Below are 20,437 nucleotides of genomic sequence, written 5' to 3'. Positions count from 1 at the left end.
TGAGGGGTGATACTGGGAGAGTGGAGGGTGAGTGGGTTGGAAAGGGGTAACTGATTACAAGGATCCACATGTGACCTCCTCCCTGGGAGATGGACGGCAGAGAATGGGGGAAGGGAGTCTCCGGAAAGGGCAAGAGATGACAAAATAACAATCTGTGGATTATCAAGAGCTCATGAGGGATGGGGAGCGGGGACAAAAAAAGAGGACCTGATGCGGAGGGCTTAAGTGGAGAGCAAATGCTTTGAGAGTGATTAGGGCAAAGAATGTACAGATGTGCTTTATAAAATTGATGTATGTATATCTATGGATTGTGATAAGAGTGGTATGAGCCCCAAATAAAATGTTTAAAAAGCAAGAGCAAATAGATGAATGCTTATTTGACCAAAAAACTGGGCACCATAGCCTCGCCACATTGATATGCAAAAGGAGCCATCACAGGGAGCTCTGTAACTGGGACCTGGCCAAGTGGTGACCAGTAGCCTGGGACTTTGTAGCCTAATGTGTTGCAGCAAATTGCTTACTAGTTCTCCTCTAGCTATAGTCTTTGTAACGCCTACCAATGACAGGGTGGAACTATGCCACCGAGGGAAGTAGATAGCATGCTAATAATATCAGTAAAGTGCATGGCATCCTCGAAGAGGTGAGACCATTCAAATAAGACCTGTAGACCCCTAATGTGGGGATTGGTCGGTATGGTCATCCTGGGTGAGTTAACTCAGAAACAGAAAGTGGAGTTTCAAGAGCACCGAGAAAGACGAGCCAGCAGTGGAGTGAGCTCTTTGGACCCAGGATTATTACTCTGAGCACCACCTCTGTCCAGGAGACAGAGATCCCTGACACTGGATGCATCAGGAGACACTGAAAAACAGTGGCAGATAAATAGCTCATGGAAGCAGAGGCAGCAACACCAAGACCCCAGAACAGGGAGCTCGCCAGCACACAGAATGAGAAAGCTGAGTGTTTTGGGTCAAGGCTTCCAGACAAAGCGGGCTGCCTCAACGCACCTATCAGCAGAGCTGAAAGAACTTTGCACACGGTCCCAAGCAGAGCAGAGGTCAAGGAGCTGCAGGGCACAGGCCAAGGACCAGAAAAAGTTCTGCCTCTGGACACCACTGGGAAGAGACTGTCCTGACTGAAGAACTATATCCCCAGTCATTTCTGATCCTGAATTGTCACCTGCTAGGTCCCCAATTAACCCCAGAAAAATAAGTATTGTTTGTGAGTTCTGTGTGGCCATTGCCACTTAAGGATTATCAAACCCAGCAGAGAAGAAGAGAGTGTCATGGTACGGATGGTTGGTGTCAGAAACTGTGAAAAGAAAGGAGGGTGGAGGCATTTTGTTCTCTGTCTCATAGGAATCAGCCTTGGGCTGTTTATCTTGATTTTCCTCCATTGCCTTTTGTGAAGTTACAGGGGGGTCAAATGCCTCCACTATGCCATTTATACCCCTACATTGACAAGTCGTTGGATGAAGGTTAGTTTGGGAAGGAGCAGACCATGGATGAGCTCTCATCAGCTGAGGCAATCCCGATAGGGGCCAGACAGCTGGGACCTTTTCTATCAGTGGCTCTCTCAGCAGCTGGGGAAATCAGTCTCTTGGCCCTGAGAGGAATCTGGGTGACACACTCATCTATGACAATACCCTGAAGAACAAGCTCCCACAAAAACCTGGCTGAGAACTCTCGCCTAGAACACAGGAGTGCATGCCTAGCTAATAATAGCCATTTACTGAAGGCCCTATGATTGGAACTGTGCTTCATTTACAGATGGAAAACTAGAGGAAGGGATTTAAGGTGGCTAAGTTAATAAGTGACAGAGACAAGATTCAAACACAAGTTTGAAGCTGGTACTGTTAGCTTTATTTCCAGGGCTGGGTTTTAGATGAGGCAAATGAGACACTTGTCAGGCACACAAGGTAAAGAGGCCTTCCCTCTCCAGTGTGACTTTCCCCATAAGTCTGAATCATGGGCCTGGTGTGTCTTATTTGCCTTCCCTGAGTCTCAGAACCTGGTCTAGTCTGATTTGCTATTTGGAGGAATAAGCCAGAATGCTCAAGTACTCTGAGTCAAGACCCAATCTCCCCTGGAATTGTTCAGTGGGACTTACCAGCCTCTTCCTTCGTGTTTCACTTTTCTAGAAACCTCCATGGAGGACTAGCTCTCATGAAGAGAGCTTCAAAAAGCTCATGGCAAAATTCCATTATTTTTTCATATCATTTTCCACACGCTTTTGGAAGCTCCCTCCTCATCCCTTTCCACAGTCTTTCTCAAGGAAAGAGACTGTTGCTGGTTGATGTCAGATGCCCGAGTCTGTTTTCTACTCAGAATGCTCTGCACAAACTCTATCAACAAATAATGCAGAGTCAAACGTGCTGTGTGTCTTTAAGTTGATGTCAGCTCATAGTGACCCTACAGGACAGAGTAGAACTGCACCCAAAGGTGTCCTAGGCTGAGATCGTTATGGGACCAGCTCATCAGGTCTTTTCCCCTTTAGAGCCCATGGGTAGGTTCAAACTACCAGCCTTTTGTTTAGCCACCCAGTCCTTAGCCATTGTACCACCAGGGCTCTTTAAAACAGGGATTAGGTTGATTAATTTTAAAATCTCCAGGAACATTTGAAAGCTGCTTCCCAGAACACCCTTCCCCAGATTGTTGATTAAGACGGGCATTTGGGGACTCATTTCTTTCTCATTTGTGTAAGTGCACTCTATGAGAGGGGTTTCCCTTCATAGATAGGTGATCACATACTATTTTTCCAAATTGAACCACTCTTGGTGGTATAATGGGTTAAGAGTTGGGCTGCTGCTAATGGCAAAGTTAATGGTTCAAACCCACCAGCTACTCCTTGGGAGAAAGATGAGGGTTTTCTGCTCCAGTAAAGATGTGCAATTCTGAAAATCAGCAGAGCCAGTCTATTGTGCCATGTATGAGGTCAACCCCATGGCAGTGGATTTGGTTTTGGTTTGGGTCTGTGGGGGAAGTCCTTAAGTCATTCTTTAGTCACATGGAGGAGTCCCTGGGTAGTGCAGTTGGCTAATATACTGGGCTACTAACTCATAGGTTGGAGCTTCAAGCCCAGCCAGAAGTGTCTTTGAAGAAAGGCCTGGTGCTGCATTTCAAACAACAACAACAAAATCAGTTATAGAAAAAAACAACAGAATGTCGTTCTACTCTGGCCCAAAAGAGTCCCTATGAATCAGAGTTAACTTCATGGCAACTGGCATGGGTTTGGTCCATGGGAAAAAAGAACCCTTCATAATTGCCTCCATGCCCAATAGTTCCTTTCCTGTATCCCTAGACCACCCCAGCACCCTCAGCATCTTGCCTTATAATTGCCATGGGTCCGTCTGTCTTCCCAATGGGCTAGACCGTGATGCAGCCAGTGCCGACACAGAGGGATTGTGCAGTCCCTGCATGATCTACAGTCCTCATGACATATATCTTGAATGAAGATTAAGTGATCCTCTCTAGAGCTTAGCTCAGGTGAATCCACTACCTCAGCTGGAACCGAAGTGGTGCCAGACCAATATCTGTTTTTAAAAGATAGAAGGGCATTCCTAATCTTTGTGGAGAAACAGAGAGGATTTAGTGAAATATTTCTGCAGTTGAGGCTACAGATGATCTGTTGACATGGTCTAAAAGGTTGTAGGTGGTTTAATGTCTCTCGGTACCATCAACTTTGCATTTTGTCCTGACTTAGCAAATTGGGTCGGATTTCGGCTTACTGACAAGGACCTTCAGAAAGAATGTGGTTGCAGGAGCAAGTTTAAGAAAGGAAAGAGCTTTGAAGCAGCCCTCACTGAGTGCCAATCCAAAACTCTGTAACCCAGCACCTCAGAGGGCTTGACCTGGGATGGACTATGGCAGCAGCACCATGAGCCACTTCCTCCAGTGGCCCTGACTGAAGGCTCAGAACCTGCCTCTGATTGGCAGCTGAGAGATACTAGGACCGTCACCTGCCACATCGAATGTATTTCTCCTGGCAGTAAGAAATCCCCAAAGTACACTATGTTCGGGCAATCTTTCCAGCCTACAAGCAGTTGTTGCTTATCTCTGTTAGCTTTGTGCAGGGGAACAATCAGGCTTTGAAATTGAAAGACTTGCATGCATGTGACCCATGAGGTTAAGAGCCCAACACATAACCACTATATTACCAGGGTTCCTGCCTCTTGAAGGATAGGTAAGCAACAAAAGGACCATTTCTCTTAAAACCTCTGATCTAGAGTGGCACACAACTCCTTCCACTTTTATTCTATTGGCCAAGCCCTTTGCTGGCAGGGCAGGGAAGTTTACTCTTTCCTTGGATGACTAGGAAGTGAGTGAAATTTTGTCATCTCATACAAAGGGAAAAGGGAAACATGCTCTATGATCAAATAAGTTTTTAAAAAAGTCAAAATATTCATAGAATCTGCCCAGTGTGGCAAAAGCATGAGCACTCCCATTGTAGAAGAAACACTGCTCTCGGGAACCACAGTGTGCCTGGCAAGGGAGGCTGGGAGGATTTATGCTTGCTCACTTTGGCCAAGTCATTAAGCAAGGCTGATCAGTAGAAAAGGAAATCGGGTTTTGTGCGGGGATGTGTCATTGGATATGCAGGCGATTCTCCTTGAGATGTATTGGCCCACAACTTTGGACTCACATACAGCAGTGACCATGAAGATGGCATCGGACCTGGCGACACTTCATTTTCGTATATAGAAAGTTGACACAAGCATCTCCTGGTGGTGCAGTGGGTTACACATTGTGTCCCTAACCTTAAACTCAGCAGTTCGAAAACAGCAGCACTCAGTGAGGGAAAGATGAGGCTTTCTACTCCTGTCAAGAGTTACAGGCTCAGAAACTCATGGGGGCAATTCTCCCGTCCTAGAAGGTCGCTATGCATCAGCAATGACTCGATGGCAGGGAGATTAAGTTGATATTACCTATTTTAGAAAACGGTCCTGGTTATTCAATTAAGTAAGGCAGGTGCAGTCCTGTCACGCAGGGTTTGTTTAGATAGCACAGTAGTGTCCACTCACTCATTAGCTCAGTGTGTCTGGAACCCCAATGTGTATTTCCACATGGGACAAGTCAGGTTGAAGACACTGGGGATTTGTGCTTTGTTGAGCAAGCCCTGGAATTGCAAGAGTTCTAAAAGGAGGTCAAAGTTCCTGTTTTTATAACTCTCTCTCACACACACAGACACACACACACACACACACACACACACAGAGAAAGTGGTGAACTTCACAGAACGTAGTGGGGACTTCAAAGAAAGGGGGGTTGATAGCCGTGAACAGGGTTGGGATGGGTCTTGGTCTATCCATTTGAAAGTCTCTAGGCTAAACAGAAATGTCCTGGTGGTATAGTAGTTTCGGTGTTGGCCTGCTAACCACGAGGTCAGCAGTTCTGAATCCACCAGTTCCTCCATGGAAAAAAGATGAGGCTTTCTATTTGAGTAAAGAATTATAGTCTCAGAGACTCATTGGGGCATGTTTATTCTTCCCTACAGGGGCGCTGCGAGTCAGAATGAACTCAGTACAGTATGCAAAGAACAAGCTGTGCTAATACCATTCCAGAGAGACAGTGGTGTTCCAGGGACATTGGTTTTGCCTGGCCCCTGACCCTGAGGAAACAGGAGGTCTTCAGGTCCTCTCCTGCTGCTCTTCTTTACCATCCTCCCATATCCTCCTCTGCACTCCCAAGTGGTGGGCATGATTCATACACACAGAAATCCACTTACTCCTTTGGAAAAGTGGTTTACTTCACCCCAAAATTCGGAGAACTCTGTCGTCTCCCTTTCAAAGTAAATTATACGATGAACATACAATATTGATTGCAGGCATGTGGATTCTTAATCCTCAAGTTCCCATGAAACCCTGCTTTCCATGGCAAATCAGCCCACCATTTCAGCACGCCAGTATTGCCAGGAGAAAGGAGCCTCAGCAGCCACCACTGCTCCGCAGCCTGCTTTTCACGGTCACGCGGGGATGTCAGAGTGCCCCACACCTCGTGCACTTGACTCAGTGCTTGCTTGCAGGGGTTGCATTTCGTTAGAGCCCAACTACTTCCGAGCATTGGCAAATTCCCTCAACCAAAGGTGGGCAGCGGCCTCATAATGTCACCAGTCATTAACCACCAGCAGGTTTGCGTTATGCTCGTCAGTGCTGTCATGTGCAAGGGGAAAGACAATTCCCACAGGCTGCCAGCTGTGTTTGGGGAGGGAATGCCAGGTGGGGAAGCTGGGGGTCCTCACCCCAGCAGCCACAGTTCCTGGCTCCAGGCCCTGCCCCAGGCTGTGCCAGGACGAAGAGCCTGGACTCTCAGAGACTCCATAGCTCGATTTCCACTCAGGTTGTGTTGTGTTGATCATTCCTTCCCTAGGCTGCCACCCATCTGTCAGTTTGTCATCATGTTGTCATTTGTCTCTAGCTGTGATTGCTGTAAGCGGTGTCACCAGCTACGATTATAACCAGAGCAAGCCACTCTGGACACGCTTCACCAGAGCATCCAAGCTAGGACACACTGGGAAGAAAGACCTGATGATGTACTACTGAAAATGAGTCCATGGAACCCTATGGATCAAAAGAGAATACCGTCCAAACAAGTACTGGAAGAGGAGCACCCTAGGTGAGAATACACTCACACTATTCAGTGGGAGGACTCCCTGGGTAGCGTTTGACTAGCACCCAGGAGGTCGGCAGTTAAATCCCACCCAGAATCCAAGAGGTGCCTAAGGAAGGTAGGCCTGAATATCTGCTTCCAAAAGGTCACAGCCTTAAAAACCCTATGGAACAGTTCTACTCTGAAATGCATGGGGGTCGCTATGAGTCAAAATGGACCGAAAAGCAGCTAATAACAACAACACTGTATAAAGAACAACACTGCAAGTCCTTAGGACAAAATACACAGCAGGCAAAATAGCCTCGACCCCACAGAATAGGGCAACTTATTTTCCTTTGTACCAGAGACCGGAACTGTACAACGGAATGAAACCCTGCCTGCTCTTGTGTCATCACCACAGTCGTTGGTCCATGTTGAGCCCATTGCTGTAGCCACTGTGGACATCCATCTTATCAAGGGTCTTCTTCCCTCTTGCTGCCCCTGTACTTTAACAAGCATTATGTCCTTTCTTAAGAACCAGTCTCTCCTGATAGCATGTCCAATGGATGTGACATGAAGACTTGCCATCCTCACTTCTAAGGGGCATTCTGGCCGTGCTTCCTCCAAGAGGGATTTGCTTGTTCTTCTGACCGCCCAGACGACTTTCGGTATTGTTTGCACATCATTCACATGCATTGATTCTTCTTCAGTTTTCCTTACTCACTGTCCAGCTCTCACATGCATATTGACCATTGAAACTACTTACCTTGAATTCAGAGCTTAGGGTACACTACCCAAAGCCACATATCTTGTGAGCGGCTGAAACATGTCTGCTGCCAGGATCTGTCCAATTTATTTTATTGAAACATCATACTCAAAAGGTGCTTTAGGCAAACATATTTTGTCTTTTGACTACATGTCCCCATAATATAACCAGGCTCAGACCCTCACATTGTAATGATTCAGCTATATGTCTGAGAGGTAAAAAGACCGCCAACCATATAACTGATGGGAGAATAGGTACTGACTGTCACCTGCAATGCCATTCCTTCAACAAATATGTATTGAGTGTTATTCAAATGACAACATTTGCAAAGCTTTAAGAAGACCCAGATGTAGAGAACACAGTCCCTGCTCACAGGAGACTCACAGATACTGCATCAGGGCATTCAGATCAGGGACACCACAGATAGATGCTGAAAGTAAAATCATAAAAAATAGCAACCACGCACGGAATCCAGGACAGATAAAATCCTCAGGAACAGTAATGGGAGTAGCGATACTGTGGTAGCTTTTTAATCTCCCATCATCTTGCATAGGAGTGGAGTCCAGGCTGTCACTCAGGCCATAGCCAGTGAGGTCTCAATGTGGGCATGGCCTTCTCTTGAGGATTCTGGCAACTCCTGTATTCTTTCCTGGGGGTGAGAGACACCCATGATTGATATTCCTGCTGACAAGGTACATGGATCTACATTGACGGCAGCCAGAGCCTTGAACGGGAGGAGTCATGTGGAGACCCATGCCACTTTCCACCTCCACTGGGTCCATAAGACATTCCACCGACTGCCCTGTGATCTTCCAGCTCTTGGTGTCATTGCATGTGTTGCATAAGTCTGAAAAAAATGTACACACTGTTATTGGATATATGGGTTAATTTCGTACTTATGGACGTGGTCTGGACTGGGCTGGGATGTTTTCTTAATATAAAATTATTCTTCTATATAAAGCTTTTTTAAGACACATGAGTGTTTATGAATGTGCTTCTCTAGTCAACTCGAATTGACTCAGATACCATGAGGGCACAGGGTGGCTGTGTAGGGAAGGGGAGGAAGAGGGAACTGATAACAATGGAACACACACACACACAGCCTAGGGGCCGAATAACAGAAATATGAGTAGAGGGACACAGAAGACGGTGTGTATAAAGATATTAATTTATATATAATTTAGTAAGGGTGTGAGGGTTGAGGAAAGAGGGAAAAACAGGAGCTGATATCAAAGGGGTCAAGTAGAATGATAGTGTTTAGAAAATGATGGTGGCAGCATATGTACAAACTCGCTTGATCTAAATGATTTATGGATTGTTATATTATCTGTCAGAGCCCCCATTAAAATGTGTTCTTTTTTCGATAACAACATAAACTCACTGCCATGGAGTCAATTTTGACTCAGTATAGAACACCCCCTGTGGTTTCCTCGCTTGCTATTCTTTAAGGAAACAGAAAGCCTTTGCTTTCCCCTGCAGAGTGGCTGGTGGTTTCAACTATTGACTTTGAGGTTAGCAGGCACCATAGCACCATGATTCCTAAGGATGCTGATAGAAAGGGAGAACCTTGTGGAACATAATTTAAAATTCTTTAATTATCTAGACTTACTTAACTGGAAGAGTCCCAGAGACTATGACCCTGAGTTACTCTTCAAACCTTGAATTGAAACTGTCCCCTGAAGTCATCTTTAAACTAAATAACAATTTAGCTCTTAAAGGATTGCATCCTTGAGTATTTCAGTCTTTAAAAAATCAGCACAAAATTAAATGGGCTACAGATAATTCAAAATATATGTGAGAGGGTTGTGGCAGAGAGATTAAGTAAAAAGAAAGGAAACACCTAGAATAGAAAGAACAAGAATGTTAATTCAATATGAAGAGTGTGACCAATGTCACTGAACATTGTGTCCAGAAAGGGTTGAAATGGAACAGATTTTGCTTTGTATGTTTTCACATATCAAAATTAAATATTAGTAGAAAAAGAGAGAGACTCGCATCTGTTTGAGGCAGACTACCAAATACTGGGTTATATATAATGCTAAGTATTGAATATTATCCCATTTTCATATGGCAAGTATGGAAAGCCAAGGATGGAGTGAGGCATTCACAGGGAGATGGCATTTGAATGATCCAGGAAAATGGCTAAAGAAGATGCTCATTCCCGAGTGTTTCCACTGGGTTCGCAAACACATCAGCAAATGAATGTCAAATAACCCGTCTCACCCTCTAACTCAGAGCTGTGCAACCGAACTCTCTTCTATGATGAAAATGTTCCAGAGCAGTGATTCTCAACCTGTGAGTCGCGACCCCCATGGGGGGGGGTCGAACAATGCTTTCACAGGGGTCATCCGATTCATCACAGTAGCCATATTATAGTTATGAAGTAGCAACAAAAATAATTTTATAGTTGGGGGGAGCACCACACATGAGGAACTATATGAAAGTGTCACAACATTAGGAAGGTTGAAAATCACTGTTCTAAAGGCATGACATCCAATCTGGTAGCTACTACATTTTATCAGGAAAGACCAGTCCATGGAAAGGGACATCATGCTCGGTAAAACTGAAGGTCCACAAGAAAAGAGACTGACCATCAAGGAGATGGGCTGACACCATGGCTGCAACAATGGCCTCCAACCTAACAACCATGGCGAGAATTGGCACAAGATCAGGCAGTGTCCTCAAAGTAACATCCTTGATCTTCAGTCTTTTTAAGAGATCTGTTGTAGCACATTTAGCCAATGCAACGTGTCGTTTGATGTCTTGACTGATGCTTCCTTGAGCATTGATCTGGCTTAGGGTTTAAAAATTCCCCTTGGCTTCTCAATCATACAGGAGGCCCACACACTGATCATCTTTCCTCATTACACAGAGTGTCATGCCCCACTCACATTGGTCTCCTTGCTGTTCCAGGAAGAAGCTTGGAGAACCCAATCACAAGGCCTTTTGCACTGACTGTCTCCTACCTGGAACACTTTCCCCACCGCCAGATGGCCACTCCTGTGTCTTCCTGCCTTATTCAAGTTCTGCATTGTCAATGAGATCTTCCTTGGCTGCGATGCACTACTTGCCCCAAGTTTCCCATCCAGTGCAGTTTAGTGAGAAAAATCTCACTGCTACCTGCAGGGGGGGAGCCTCGACACTGGCATCTCAGAAAATGGAGCATAATCAGAACAGAAATGTGACCCTACCTCTCATGCTAAAAGGCTGCTAACTGCAAGGTCTAAACCACCACACAACCAGCCACTTCTCAGGAGAAAGGCTGAAAGTTAGTCTCAGAAACCTGCAGGGGAAGTTCTACCCTGTCTTATAGTGTCATTATGAATCAGTATCAACTCTATGGCAGTAAATTTGCATTTGGGGGTGGGGCGCGTTCTAAGGAGCTCTGGGTCACATACCCTGATCAATCCAACTGGCAGCTGCATCAGCTGGCTAAGGCTTCAAAAGACTGAGTAGGTAACCCAGAGCTCATTGCTGTTGGCAGAAACTTGTGGGGGGTCAGAAGGACTTGAGGTGATGGTGTCCTTCTCAGTGGCCTCCGATAATCTTCTCCCCGGTCTGGGCATCAGCATCTTCTTTGCAAAATGGGATGATTGCATTAGAGAACCACTAAACCCCTATATACCTGAGCAACCAGGAAGCAATTGTGAATCCTGGAGAGGAGCAAAGACTATGCTGGTGGCTCTGCAAATCTTGGGAAGCCTGGATCCGATGCGGCTGGAACTGTCCACTGTGAGGCACCAAGAATCCCGAGAGCTGTAGTTCAGGTCTCCCCCTTGCCTGTGTACCATGGAAGATTTAATAAATGTTCTCCTCATGCTACCTTTAGGATCCTTGGTGGCAAAGTGGCAAAATCCCTTCACATTGGCCTGTTAACTGCAGGGTTGGCAGTTCAAACGCACCTGCTGCATTCCTGTAGAAAGGGCAGCTTTCAACTCCCACAAAGAATTGTTGTTTCAGAAATCCACAAGGACAGTTGTATCCTGTAACTATGGGTCAGAACTGGCACAATAGCAGTGCGTGATTGAGCTTTAAACTACATTTGAGACTGGGGTCTATTTTGAATTCCCCTACCTGTCCATTGGGTGTCATGGGAAGAAAGTAGATAGGAGAAAAAAGGGTAGGAGGCAGTGAGGGAGGAGGGTAGAATGTACTGGGGTAACACATTCTGGCAGAAAATTGTGTGTATGTGTGTGTGTGCGTGTTCTATTGTAATTCACACAGATTATGGGTGGGGGAGGGAACTGAAAAAGTAAATATCCATGAAAAAGAAAAATTTTTTTCTTTGGTGATTTTCCTCTTGGTGAGCTAAGGGATGGAGAATGTACTGCATGGGCGTGACCAGCCACTGGACCGGTGTGCTGTTAACACACCCTCCTGCCTTTGCATGCTGGGGGCCTCTCTGTAAACAGAAGTTACTTGTGACTTCTGATTTCCTGGGGCTCTAAAGAGAACCCGAGAATAGACGTTCTAAATCGTGAACAAAGGAGAGACAAAGGGTTAATGACAGGACAGAATTTTGAAGTTTCATTGGATGAACACAGCGCCAGCATCCAACAAGCATGCCAAAGGCTGAACTCTGCCCGGAAGTAATGAATGAGCACTGCCTTTAGCCCGTGTCCTAACTCTCCCCGTCTCCTGCACTCCAAGCCAGCCTCACTAAGAGTAGGCAATGGTGACATGGTGGTCCTTTCATCGCTCTCTGTCCCCTCATGCTGCCTTCACCTCTATCCAAGTTGCGTCATCCTTCTCCCTGATCTTCCTCGTGGAAAGATCTAATTCATACTAACTGGTAAAAGTCAGTTAGCACACAAGAAGGAAGACATCTCCTTCCTCAGCCTATGCTGCACAAAAGGAAACTCGGGCTTGAGCTCATTTGCCCAACTGTCAAAGATCCCATCACGGGCAGGGCCCTGATGTGAAAATTCAAGCAAGCAGCCCCAGAGCCAGAGCTCCCAACCCTCATCCACTGCAGTTCAAGTTCATGGGGTGAAGTGGTGAAAAGCTAACCAGAAACTGAGAGTCAATGTAGATATGCAAGGCATTCTTGCCAGGGCACTCACTCACTGCCATTGAGTCAATGCTGACTCATAACAACCCTATAGGACAGGGTAGAATTCCCCTGTGAGTTACTGAGGATGTATCTCTTTATAGGAATAGAAAGCCCCATCTTTCCCTTGTGGAGTGGCTAGTGGTTTTAAACTGTTGCACAAAGTATAACCATGACACCATCAGGACTCCAAAACATGCCAGGGCAATCAATGGTTCTGTGAGATCTCTCAGGATAGAGATATACCTTGCTCCTTGGCTACACACGAGAAAGCATTCACCTCCAAGCCTAGTTTGTGATCCAAGTGAGTTTTATGAGAATTAGAAGAAGTTTCAGGTTTATAAAGGCACTTGCAGGGCTCTTCAGAAATGTGCATCTCCTTAGAAGCTTCCCTGAAAGTCACGAGGTCTGCTCTGTGCTCCTGCCTTTTAAATTACTCCAAGAGGTGGGGCGTGCTGGTGACCCTGGTTGAACTCATTGGCTGAACTGAATTCACCTGGCCTTGTTGGGCCAATTCAGGTGCAGAACACACCCAGGTGTACCTCCCCTTCCTGGCTGGGAACCTGAGCCTCTGAGCATGCGCAGTGTACCACTCGTTCATGGGACAATGGCTCAGACTGCTGACCATGCGTAATGAATGCCTCAGTCCCTAAGCTAAACTACCTAGCAGTTCCAAAACCCCACTGCTGTGTAGTGTTCATGAACTTTGGCAGGAACACATCCTTACCACGAAGAATCCTGGTGGCCCAATGGCTAAGCACTTGGGCTTTAGACCGCGGTCAGTAGCAATGCATGAGAAAAAGGTCTTGCCATTGTAAACATTCCACCCCACTGCCATCAAACGCAAAGGACCTCTGGTGACATGGCGGGCTACTCACAGAGCTACTAAATGCAAAGTCAACAGTTCTAACCCACCAGCTTCACTGTGGGAGAAAGATGAAGCTATCTCTTCCTATAGAGACATAATATCTCAGAAACCTATAGGGAAAATTCTACCCTGCCATGGACTACTAAACGAACAACCTAATCTGTCTTGGAAGAAGTCAGGCCAGAGTGCCCTTGACAGCATATATGGCAAGATTTTGCCTCCCAAATATGTTGGACATATTGCCTGGAGAAGGACATCCTGCTTGGTAAAGTGGAGGGGCAGCACAAAAGAGGAAGGCCCTCAACGAGCTGGATTGACACCGTGGCTGCATCAATGAACTCTGGCAGAGAACAAATGTGATGATGGTGCAGGACCTGGAAGTGTTTGGTTCTGTTGTGCATAGGGTCACTTTGGGTCAGAAACCACTCAATGGCACCCGACAGCAACAACAACAAGTATATAAGATCACCATGAGTTGGAATCAACTCGACAGAAAGTGGGCTTTGGGTCTGTCATGGAACCAACCCTGGCTCATAGCGACCCAATCATGGGATTCTGAGGCTATAAATCTTCATGGGAGCAGAGGGCCTCATCTGTCTCCTGCGGAGCAGCTGGTAGGTGTGAACCCCTGACTTTGCAGTTGACAGTCCAACAATTCCCTTAAAGTACCCCCCGGGGCTCCTTTGGTAACGATGACAGATTAGGAAACCCAATGGGGACATTTCTACTCTGTCACATGAAGGCATCCTGTGCAGAATGGGCTCAACGGGAACTAACACCAACCCCACCTCTTTTAACACCATCCCAACCTTACAGACTGTGCTAGGCTCTTGAAGGAATTGACTTTTTGCACTCCCACTGAGCGAGCTATGAGCATGCATGCATGCCAACACGTAACTTCTGGTCCTGAACTAGGGATCAGCTGCACATGTAAGGATGTGCTTCTAATGTGGAAGGAAGTAAAGAGAGGGGATCTGGAAGCAGGAAAAGCCAGGAAGCAGGAGTCACTTAGGCAGACCCCTTTCCTAAACCAGCTTAATTAGCATATCACAGATCCTGGCTCAGAGGTGATGTTCAAAGAAGAATTGCTGACTGAATACACAAGGGAAGGAACAGAGTAAGTGAACACAGAAATGTGCTAATGACCAAATTGACTCACAGTTCCCACCCTGCTCTTCTTCTTCCAGGTTCTTCTCTAGTTGCTAATGGTATTTGCTCGACCTCTCACAAGCACAAAAGGAGCCCTGGTGGCCTAGCGGTTAGGCAGTGGGCTGCTAACCACCAAACTAGCAGTTCTAAATTAGCAGGCATTCTGAAGGAGAACAACAAGCTGTCTGCTCCTTTAAAGAATTACAGTCTTGGGAATGCACAGTGGTAGCTCTACCCTGGCCCATAGGGCTGCTCTGAGTCTGACTCGACTGGACAGCAGTGAGTATGGGTTTGGTTTGGTTTTCACAGGTACCCCGATCCATTGGTGGTCTTGGTAAATTGCACACGCTGGTTCAGTGGACCTTGTGTAGGGCTTGAGAATTTGCATTTCTAACAAGCTCCTGATGTTGCCAGTCTGTGACCATATTTGGGGTGGCAAGGCTCTGGTCTACCGGGGTCTTCCTGGTGGCTGCTGTCACAGAGCAAGTTCCCAAGAGTGCACCGCTACTCATTTCTTTGGAATCAAGGTTTTTGGCTATTTGTTCCATGACACTGAAAAGTTTGGACCTGACATACGCAGCTCAGGCTGTATTATCTATCTTCTCTGCCCTCTTGGATTGGAGATGGATCACCTATGAAGCGATGAGGGTAAGAAGGGTTGGGTGTCCCCGGGCAATGTGAACAGTTAGCACGCTCAACCACTGCTGATTAAAAGGTTTGCGGTTCAAATCCAAGGCCCCTCAGAAGAAAGGCCTGCTGATTGACTTCTGAACGACCAGCCTTTGAAAGCTCTGTGGGGTCCCGTGGTGCTGACCCACACGGCGTCACCGTGAGTTGGAATGGACTCCTCAGAAACGGGTTTAGTAAGCAGCACAAAGAGGAAACTCCTTGGTGAACTGGAGGACACGGTAGCTGAAACCATGGGCTCCAACATACTACCCCTGAGGCTGGCAAAGGACCGGGCAGTGCTGCCTTGTGTTGCAAAGAAGGTCCCTGTGATGTCAGAATGATTGGACAGCACTAACAACAACAAAGGATGTCAGGGCCCTTCACTTCCCCAGACCACTGACCAGGTTCAAAGACCCGCATGCGAGTATAGTTTCACAGTTAGATGTGTTTAGAAAAAATAATGTTTGCAAAAGTAAAATCTTGGTTTACATTTTACAGAGCATGCACAATGAGTAGAACGCTTAAGGTCCACCGGAACCTGTTTAGGGTCCCCTCCACTTGCTCACCACCGATAAGTCGATTCTGACTCATATTGATCCTACAGGAGAGGTTAAAATTTCCCCTGTGGGTATTTCTGAAACTATAGCGCCTTATGGGAATAGAAAGCCTCCTCTTTCTCTGCAGCTGGTGGGTTCAAACTGCCAACCTTCTCTTTAGCAGCTCAGGACTGACTTGTATCTCTATGAAACCAAAATCTACCTCACTGCCAGGGAGGTGATGCTGACTCATAGTGACCCTATGAGGCAGAGTAGATCTGTCCCTGTGAGTTTCTGAGACTGTAACTCTTTATAGGAGTAGACAGACTCTTCTTCCCACGGAGTGGCTGGTGGTTTCAAAGTGCTGACTTTGGTGTTAGCAGCCCAACTTGCAAACACTATGCCACCAAAGCTCCTTTTGTACCCCTATAAGTAGATAAATATTTCTCTTATATGTGTGTTTCAACCAAAGGCATGGCTATAAAGGAAAAAAGGCCATGAGTGTCAAGAATGATTTGAAAATGTGGAGTTCTTTTGGGAAAGGATATATATATATATATATATATATATATATATATATACTTGTGTATATAAATAGAATTCTGACGGCAAGAGTGGTCAGGAGTTGGACTGTTAATCTCAAGGTCAGCAGTTTGAATGGCCAACCGCTCCTCTGGAGAAAGAGGAGATTTTCTACTCCTCTAAAGAATCACAGTCTCAGAAACCCACGGGGGCCATTTTACTCAGTCCCATGGGCCTGTGAGTTGGAATGGACTTGATGGCAGTGAGGGCATGTAAATATGCAAACACCCACCTCGGTGGCCGGTGGTTTTGAATGGTTGATCTTGCCATTAGTACATTGCGTAACCAGGTGCTATCTATTTGGTTCCAACTCATGGCCACTCTATGTACAGCAGAACAAAACAACACGCTGCCCTGCGCATTTCTCACAGCCATTCCTACATTTGAGCCACTGTGTCAACTCATCTTGTGGAGGTTTGTCCTCCTTTTGGCTTGACCAAGCATGGTGCCCAACTCCAGGGACTGGTCCCTCCTGATAACACCCAAAGTACATGAAGCCAAATGTCACCATCCTCGCTTCTAAGAATCAATCTGGCTGTAGTTCTTTCAACATAGATTTGTTTGTTCTCCTAGAAGTTCCTTGGTGTATTCAATATTCCTCACCAGGACCATATTTCAAATGCATCAATTCTTCTCGTGGGACTTCCTTATGCATTTTCCAGCTTCCACATGAAAATAATCATGCCTTGGGATAGGATACTCCTGAGTTTTTAAGGTTACAAAGTCACCTTGGTTCAAAAAAATGTTTAAAAGGCCTTTTGCAGCAAATTCACTGAAAGCAATTTATCCAGTGATTTCTTTACAGGTATTTCTATGAGCGTTGGTTGTGGATGGGTCCAAGTAAGATGAAATGCTTCATCATTTAAATCTTTTCTCTGTTTATCATGTTGCTTATTGGTTCAGTGGTGAGGATTCTTGTTCTTTTAACCTCGAGTTGTAATCCATACTGAAGACTATCATCTTTGAACTTCATCAGTAAGTGCTTCAACTCCTCTTCCCTTGCAGCAAGCAAGGCTGGTCGCCTGCATATTTCAGGCTGTTCTCAAATCTTCCTGCAATCCTGAAGTCTCCAATTCAGCCATCCAAAACTCAAAACAGCTCAATGCCATGGAAGTGAAGTCAATTCTGACTCGAGCAAACCTGTAGGCCAGGAAAGAACCTCCCGGAAGGTTTCCAAGGCTGTAATCTTTGTGGCAGCACATGGTCACATCTTTCTCACTCGGGATAGCTGGTGAATTCCAAGTGTTGCTCTTTCGGTTAACAGTGAAGTGCTTAAACATTGCCCTACCTGGATTCCAAGTGTGAGCTAGCAGCCACAATTTTCTTCTGAGACCAAAGGGGTTGTTAGGTGTGAATTCTCGACCAAGGGTGGTCCAGCAGACCTGCTCAGTATTCGCCCAGGTGCAAAATCCATCAAGAGGATGCATTGTCATTATTTTTAATCACATAACACACCCAGGTGTAGCAGCAACCCAGCTTTGTAATATCACCCTGGTTTTGATAAATATGTACCATTCCTTGATAACGCTTCCAAATCCTTTAATATCCTGCAGCTCAGTCCCTGATGTTTGGCTGTAACAAAAGGTGTGAAGGGAGACCATATGTCAATAAACTCTCCCTGTCTGCCACAACTCAGCGCATAATCAGCTCCACGGTAAAATGCATGGTAAGTCAGTTATGCTCTGGCGGGGAGGGCAAGGGGCCCCTTTCAGGTTTGTCTTCTGATGAAGTTGACCAAAATGACTTCTTATTTCAACCTATTAGGAGAGTGAGAGTTGCCCCCCCTCCCTCGCCATTTTTCTTTTCTTTTCCCTTTTTGTCCCTTTCCCCTTGGAGGGACAGCCTGCTCTGCTATTCTGAAAGGGTTTTCTGTTTTATGCTGCGCTCTCCACTCCATTAAATCACCTTTCCTCACATTAAATACAGGTCTTCAGGGTGGTCAGAGAGCTTTGCTGTGAGGGATAATGATATAATGAGGATGACATGCATGAAAAATCATTTTTCAGCTCAATCCCAGGCAGACCACGGGGAAGCATGAAATGGGAAGGAGGAGAGGTGTACCTCACTGTAGACAAGAGCCAGGCTTCAGAGGGGGCCAGTCTCAACCTGGAAGGCTGCTGAAGGCTTCTTTACCTCACTCACTCATTCACTCATTCATTCAACCAGCTTGCTACTTACTTATTAAATGCCAGACCTTGGGGCTCTCTCACTGAACAAAAGAGACAAAAATCCCCCTTCTGTCAAGAAGCTTCCATAAACAGAGGCATTCAAACACTTCCTAGAGAATGTGTTTAAAGTCCAATTTACACAAAAGCAGAAGAAGAGACTGATGCGAGGGGTTTCACACACACACATGTTCATATATGACTCCCATTGCAGCGACAAAGTGTAGGACTCTTCCAGGAGACACTATTCATTGGAGTTAAATTGCTCCCCCCAACCCCCTGAGCTCTCGCTCTCTCTTTCTTTTCTTTCTTTCTGAGAGCAATTGCCCTTGGAAGGGATTAGCTGTTATCACTCTCTAGCACCTTAGTGTGAACTTATTTATTGGCTCCTTTTCCTGCCTAGATAGGAGGGGCCTCCAGGGCTGCTAAAAGCCAGAAAAATCCCAAAAAAGGCAGCAACAAGAGAGGCAGAGGACAATTGGGGCCAGTGTTTCTCATTTTAGTGGGGGGGGCATTTGTTAAAGATGCAGATTACACACACATACAGCACACACACACTTCCCTGCCACCCCACCCAATATGGCCCTACTAAATAAGGATCCTACCCCACCATCTGTCCGGGAGCCCCTGAACTGGCCCTTCCCATGAAACAAGCCAGGGCCATTGAAAGTGACTCTTTAGGCAAAAGACCAGTGACTTAGGTTTTCCAAACCAGGATAAAGCCCATTTGTTAAGCACTTGCATATTAACCAAAAGGTTGATGCTTCAAACCCACCCACCGGTTCCTAGGAAAGCAGGCCTGGTGATCTGTTTCTGAAAGGGCACAGTCTTGAAAAGGATCCCTGGTAACATATTGTCCTGCTAGCCATAAGGTCAGCAGTTCAATCCTACCAGCTGCTCTGAGAGAGAAAGCTGAAGCTTTCTACTGTACAGATGTATAGTCTCAGAAACCTACCAGGGCAAGTATACTCTGCTGCCATGAGTCAGAATTGACTCAATGGCAGCAAGTGAGTGGATGGGCAGGGATTGATTGGGCACCAACTAACACTAAGAACAACTATTTTGGATGGCAGTGACATTTTTCTGCTTTATCTAGAATCTGAACTCTCAGCGTCATTAACAATGGAGGCAACAGACAAATAATTATAAACTACAGAAGGGTAAAGAAAAGCTAAAGAAGTTACTTCTGTTTGGGGTTTAGTTGTGTGCTTTTTTTAGCAGAAAATATGAACTATGAAGGAGCAGGGACTTGCTGGACTTAAATATGAACTGTAAGATCTCTCTCCGGGCTAGAGTTACATCTCAGTTCTTGGCTCTGCATGAGAAAGAATTCACGCCAAAGCCTGGCTCGTGATCCAAGTGAGTTTAATGAAAGTTAAAAGAAGTTTCAGGTTTTACGCGCCACCCCTAGGATTCCTCCCCACCATGTAGCCTGGCAGAGACTGCTCGAGGTCACACAAAGATCTCTCTCCTAAGTTTTCCTCCAAAAAAACACCTGTCTCATGTTCTTTCTCAAGTTCCCTCCCCAGTTCCTGTCCCCAGTTTTTCCTTTCTCCCCCTCGCTCCTGCCTTTTCAAGGATTCCCGGGGGGAGGAATGGTGAATGACCCCAGGTCGATCCCATTGGCTGAATTGCAATCACCTGGCCCAGGTGGGCTGATGCAGGTTTAACGCCCATCCGTACCCACCAGCGGGAAAACCTAGGCTTTTGTTCTATGCTTGGTTCTCCTGGGCATGCGTCAATGGACATCTCATTCCTGCCTATCTGCCTAACAAAACCTATTTTTCAACCCCAAGTCTTTCTTGCCAAAAAATAATGTCCCATAATAGGAATGGCATGAGCAGGGTTTCTGCGTTGGATCAGATCAAGAAGATAGCTTTCATGCCCTGTACTAAGATCACAAAAGAATGTAATCCAGTGCCTTGTAGACAGTCTCGTATACACAAAAGGTTTTCTAAGAGTCTCCAGAAGGCTGTGCTACAGCCTAAATAGGCTGAACTGCAGCCTAAAACAGAGAGGGACCCATTTCAAAGAGATGTGGGGACATGGCTTTCATAAAATTGAATGCATC

This window comes from Tenrec ecaudatus, chromosome 13, assembly GCF_050624435.1.
Source record: "Tenrec ecaudatus isolate mTenEca1 chromosome 13, mTenEca1.hap1, whole genome shotgun sequence".
NCBI lineage: Eukaryota > Metazoa > Chordata > Mammalia > Afrosoricida > Tenrecidae > Tenrec > Tenrec ecaudatus.
The sequence above is the reverse complement of the archived record's forward strand: the minus strand, read 5'-3'. Positions refer to the sequence as shown.